Source organism: Apium graveolens, chromosome 5 (assembly GCF_009905375.1).
Source record: "Apium graveolens cultivar Ventura chromosome 5, ASM990537v1, whole genome shotgun sequence".
Lineage (NCBI taxonomy): Eukaryota > Viridiplantae > Streptophyta > Magnoliopsida > Apiales > Apiaceae > Apium > Apium graveolens.
This window is the reverse complement of record NC_133651.1, coordinates 277,524,394-277,530,673: the sequence shown is the minus strand read 5'-3', so window position 1 is coordinate 277,530,673 and position 6,280 is coordinate 277,524,394. Positions and strand designations below refer to the sequence as shown.

Genomic DNA, 6,280 nt, shown 5'->3' with positions numbered 1-6,280 from the left:
ATCAGAACCAACGTGATGATGAGTCCGATTATGGGCTAATCGTTACCATGGGATTCTAGCGGATTTATTTATGGATTTCTTTAGTTAATTTGTTTCGATGCCTTAGTGTGTGGTGATTGTATGATAACCTAGTACTGGTTGTGCGTATTTGTCTTATGAGCGTCGCGAACTTATAAGATAATGTGTTAATTCTTAATAAAGCGAAAGTGAATTTAAGGATTTAGAACTTGCCATGCTAGCATAGGTTCATGTATTATTGATATGCTTGATTCGTAGGTAATTTTAACCATCTTACTTGCCCTATGTAATCACGATAAATAACTTGTTCGTTAAACCGTTATGTTGTCAAATTCTATAGACATATAGGGTCTCAATATAATTGGTGTCTATTCAGCTTCTATCTATTTTGTGGATGTCTAGTAGTATGGTATTCATACAACGAAAGTTGGTGTTTATCAGTTTTGTGTTATCTGATTAGTGTCATCACCATTACATGCTCAGGTCAAGAACGAAAAGGCTATCGAATGAAGTATTTAATGAAGTTAGAATCCCATATTTGTCATATATATTAATTCAACCATTCTTATTCTCTTAGTTATAATTTTTAGTTTAATTCTTACTTATAAAACAATCTCAATCTGTTAATCGTCTTAGCATTGAATAATAGCCATATCATTGTTGCATAAGTGCATAAATTACGAAGTTAACCTAAACCAGTCTCTGTGGGAACGAATCTAATTTATATCTTATACTACTTGAGAACGCGTATACTTGCATGAATTTTAGCGCGTGTTTAGCGACTAACAAGTTTCCGGCGCCGCTGCCGGGGACTCGTTGTTAATTTTTAGTTTATGTGTTTATCATCAGTGGTCGTTGAAGTTCATTAACTCGGACATTGTTACTTATCAGTTTCCTTCTCTTATTTCAGGTACTCTAGCGAGCGTACATGCATACGCGTTCACGCTCTCGTAAGAGAACTCTGGATAAAGCCGAGGAAGATGTTGTAGTGGTTCGAAGGGAGGTTTTTGAGGATGAAGAAAAGGTAGAAGAATAAGAGAAAGATGAGGAACCAGTTTTAGTAATAATGGGGGATCAAGAAGAAATTCCTTGGGCTTTGATGGACTATTCTCGGCCTAAGATCAATGACATTTAATCAAGCATTATCAGGCCAGCCATCTCGACTAACCCTTTTGAGATCAAGTCAAGCACAATTCAGATGATACAGAACTCAGTTCAGTTTGGGGGATCTCCTACTGAAGACCCCAACATGCACATCAAGGATTTCATCGAGATATGCGACACTTTTAAGTTCAATAGTGTGACTGAAGATGCTATCAAGCTGCGACTCTTCCCATTCTCTCTAAGGGATAAAGCTAAGTTTTGGTTACATTCTTTACGACCAAGGATTATCACCACATGGGAGGATCTTGCTCAAAAGTTTCTCACTAAATTCTTCCCTATGGCGAAGACTGCTGCAATCAGGAATGCTCTTACTCAGTTCACTCAGCAAACTAGAGAATCTCTGTGTGAGGCTTGGGATCGATATAAGGAGATGCTAAGGAAGTTCCCACACCATGGCATGCCTGATTGGATGATTATAAACTATTTCTACAATGGACTGGATGCTACTTCTAGACTCATGCTTGATGCAGCATCAGGAGGAGCCTTGTGGACTAAGAGCTACAATGAAGCTTATGAATCGATTGAACTGATGGCTGCTAATGAATACCAAAATCCTTCCCAGAGACTGACTCGGGGAAAAGTAGCAGGAATTCTGGAGTTGGATGCAACAACTACTATAACTGCCCAACTTAAGGCTTTGACGATGAAGGTGGACACATTGACTAATTATGAAGTTAATCAAATCACTAGTGTCTGTGAGCTTTGTGCTGGTGCCCATGAGACTGATCAGTGTGATATATCTAGTTAATCAACTCAGTTCATGAGCAACTTTCAACGATCGCAGCAACCTATGCCAGTCACTTATCATCCCAACAACTGCAATCATCCTAATTTCAGCTGGAGCAACGCTCAGAATGCGGTTCAACAGCCTTATAAGCAGTACCCAGCTAAGCAGTACAACCCCCCTGGTTTTCAGCAACCGCAATATGCACCAAAGCAGCAACTTCAGCTGCAACAAGCTAATGAAAAATCTGAATTAGAGGAGTTGAAGCTTATGTGCGAGAGTCAAGCTGTTTCTATCAAGATCTTGGAAAATCAAATTGGACAAATTGCCATTACCTTGCTAAATCATCAACCCAGTACATTACCTAGTCACACTGAAGTGCCAGGAAAGAGGGAAACTAAGGAGCAGGTGAAGGTAATCACTTTGAGGTCTAGAAAGGTTGTGAATCCCGAACAAACTCAAGTTTCGACTGAAGAAGCTGGGGCTGAAGAAGAAGTAGAGCAGCGGGAAGTAGAAGTGGAATCAAGGAAGATTACTGTTGAGCACACTCCTCCTAAGGGTAATACAGGGGGAAAACAGATCTATCCTCCACCACCTTTTCCTAAGCGATTGTAGAAGAAAAAGCTGGATAAGCAATTTAAGAAGTTTCTGGAGGTGTTCAAGAAACTTCATATCAACACACCTTTCGCTGAGGCTCTTGAACAGATGCCTAGTTACGCAAAGTTTATGAAAGGTATTCTCTCTTGGAAAATAAAGTTAGATGATTTAGAGACTGTTGCTCTCACGGAGGAATGCAGTGATGTGCTGCAACAGAAGTTACCTCCAAAGCTTAAGGGACCAGGAAGCTTCACTATTCCATGCACTATTGGAAAAGTGTCTTTTGACAGATGCTTATGTGACTTGGGAGCTAGCATCAATCTGATGCCTTTGTCAATCTTCAAGAAGTTGAACTTGCCTGATCCAAAACTGACTTATATGACTTTACAGTTGGTCAACCGTTCTATTACATATCCGTGAGGAATCGTAGAGGATGTCTTGGTCAAGGTTGATAAACTCATCTTCCCTGTTGATTTCGTAATTCTTGAATTCGAGGAGGATACGAAGATTCCCCTAATCTTGGGAAGACCTTTATTGGCAACTGGCCGTACCTTGATAGATGTGCAAAAGGGTGAGCTTACAATGTGAGTGCAGGATCAGGATGAAACTTTTAATGTGTTCAACGCTATGAAATTTCTTACAGAAAATGAGGAATGCTTAAAGGTGGAATTGGTCGATTCTGCGGTGACTTCGGAACTTGATCAATTGTTAAGGTCTGATGCCTTAGAGAAGGCCTTATTGGGGAATTCAGATAGTGAGGATGACGAAGGTGAAGAGTAATTGCTATATCTGAATGATTCTCCCTGGAAGAGGAAGATTGATATACCTTTCGAATCTCTTAGAATGGAGGAATTGAACAAAGCTCTTAAACACCTCAAGCCATCTATTAAGGAAGCTCCCACTTTTGAGCTTAAACCTTTACCTAAACATTTGAGGTATGTATTTTTAGGTGATGCATCTACTTTGCCTGTTATTATTACATCTGACCTTTCAGGTAGCGACGAGGAGAAGCTTTTAAGGTAACTAAGAGAGTTTAAATTGACAATTGAATGGACTATAACAGATATTAAGGGAATCAGCCCTTCTTATTGCATGCATAAAATTCTGCTAGAGGAAGGTAGCAAGCCTACGGTTGAGCAGCAAAGAAGACTTAATCTGATCATGAAGGAAGTAGTAAAGAAGGAAATTCTTAAGTGACTGGATGCAGGGATTATTTATCCTATTTTAGACAGTTCTTGGGTGAGTCCAGTTCGGTGTGTACCAAGAAGGGACGTATCACAGTTGTTGCTAATGAGAAGAATGAGCTCATTCCTAATCGAACAATCACGGGATGGAAAGTTTGTATGGATTACAGGAAGCTGAACAAGGCCACGAGGAAGGATCACTTCCCTCTGCCTTTCATTGACCAGATGTTTGACCGATTGGCTGGTCATGAGTACTACTATCTTCTGGATGGCTATTTGGGTTATAATCAGATTTGTATCGCTCCAGAAGATCAGGAGAAGACTACCTTCACTTGTCTATTTGGTACTTTTGCCTTTAGACGAGTTTCTTTTACTCTGTGTGGTGCACCAGCCACATTTTATAGATGTATGATGGCCATCTTTTCTGATATGATTAACAAGAATGTGGAGGTGTTCATGGACGACTTCTCTGTATTTGGAGATTCTTTTGACGAATGCTTGCAGAATCTTGGACATGTTCTCAAGAGGTGTGTTGAGACTAACTTGGTTCTCAATGGGGAGAAATATTACTTTATGGTGCGACAGGACATTATTCTTGGGCACAAGATTTCTAGTAAGGGTCTTGAGGTGGACAAAGCCAAGGTGGGGGTCATTGAAAATCTTCCTCCACCTATTTCTGTTAAGGGAATTCGCAGTTTTCTTGTTCATGCAGGTTTCTATAGGAGTTTCATCAAGGACTTCTCTAAGATTTCGAAGCCATTGTGCAGTTTGCTAGAGAAAGATTTCCCTTTCAAGTTTGATGACGAGTGCCTTGCAGCTTTTGAGACATTGAAGAAAAGTTAATCACAGCACCCCGTCATAACTTCACCTGACTGGAATGAACTTTTTGAGATGATGTGTGATGTAAGTGACTATGCAGTTGGATCAGTTCTTGGGTAGAGAAAGAAAAAGATATTTCATGTGGTCTACTACGCTAGTAAGACCTTGAATGGTGCTCAACTGAATTATACTACTATAGAGAAAGAACTCTTGGCTATTGTCTATGGTTTTGAGAAATTTTGATCTTATCTACTTGGGACTAAAGTGACAGTTTTCACTGATCACGCTACAATTCGATATCTTGTCTCAAAGAAGGACTCGAAGCCTAGATTGATTAGATGGGTTCTTTTGCTTCAAAAATTTGAATTAGAGATCAAGGACATAAAGGGGACTGAAAATTAAGTCGTTGATCATCTCTCACGTTTAGAGAACCCTAATACTACTTCACTGGACAAGACATTGATAAATGAGTCTTTTCCCGATGAGCAGCTGTTTGGAGTGCAAGAGGAAGAACCGTGGTTTGCAGACATTGTGAACTACCTTGTCAGTAACATCATGCCTCCTGACTTATCATACGCTGAAAGGAAGAAGTTCCTGCATGAAGTGAAGTGTTATATATGGGATGAGCCATTTCTTTTTCGAAAAGGAGCTGGCCAAATAATCAGGAGATGTATTCCTTACAGCGAAATGGGAGGGATTTTGCGAGATTGCCACTCAACGGCTTATAGAGGGCACTATGATGGAGAAAAGACATTAGCTCATATTCTTCAAGCAGGTTTCTTTTGGCTAACCTTGTTTAATGATGTTCATCAGTTTTTTTTTGAAATGTCATTGATGCCAACGTGTGGGTAATATTTTTAAGAGGGATGAGGTACCTCTTAATGTGCTTCTCGAGGTTGAAGTCTTTGATGTTTGGGGAATTGACTTCATGGGGCCATTTGTCTCATCTTTTAACAATCAGTATATCTTGTTGGAGGTCGATTATGTGTCAAAATGGGTTGAAGTTAAGGCGTTGCCAACGAATGATGTGAAGGTGGTGCTTAATTTTCTTCACAAGTAGATATTCACAAGGTTTGGAACTCCAAGAGTCATAATGAGTGATGAGGGGTCGCATTTCTATAACCGCAAGTTCACTGCTATGATGCAAAGGTATAATGTGAATCATCGCATTGCTACGGCTTATCATCCTCAGATGAATGGTCAAGCTGAGGTATCTAACAGAGAGATTAAGCGCATTTTAGAGAAAGTTGTGTGTCCATCGAGAAAAGATTGGTCTTTAAATCTTGATGAAGCCGTTTGGGCTTATAGAACAGCATACAAGACCTCATTGGAAATGTCATCGTATCAGTTGGTTTAAGATAAGGGGTGTCATTTTCCGGTGGAGCTCCAGCATAAGGCGTATTGGGCTTTGAAGAAATTGAATCTGGACTTGGATGCAACTAGAAAAAAAAGGATGCTTCAATTGAATGAACTCGACGAGTTTCGACTTCAAGCTTATGAGAACAATAAAATGTATACGGAGAAAGTCAAGAGGTTGCACGATAGGGGTCTAGTGCTAAAATCATTTGTACCGGGACAACAAGTTCTTTTATTTAACTCTCGTCTCCGTCTTTTTCCTGGAAAGTTAAAGTCAAGGTGGTCAGGGCCCTTCATAATCAAAAATGTGTTTCCACATGGAGTGGTGGAAATTTTTGAGAGTGATCTGGGCCAAGCATTCAAAGTAAATGGTCAGAGGTTGAAGCCTTACTATGGTGACACGGTAAACCGTGTGACG

General features: G+C 40.0%; 1 non-coding gene across 1 annotated transcript; it reads right to left on the bottom strand.

Moving 5' to 3' along the window:
* Nucleotides 1–1,474: 1,474 nt before the first annotated feature.
* LOC141663326 (small nucleolar RNA R71) lies at nucleotides 1,475–1,581 on the bottom strand. Its single transcript, XR_012551405.1, has one exon. It is a non-coding gene; the product is annotated as a small nucleolar RNA R71 (small nucleolar RNA).
* Between the last annotated feature and the right edge of the window lie 4,699 nt (nucleotides 1,582–6,280).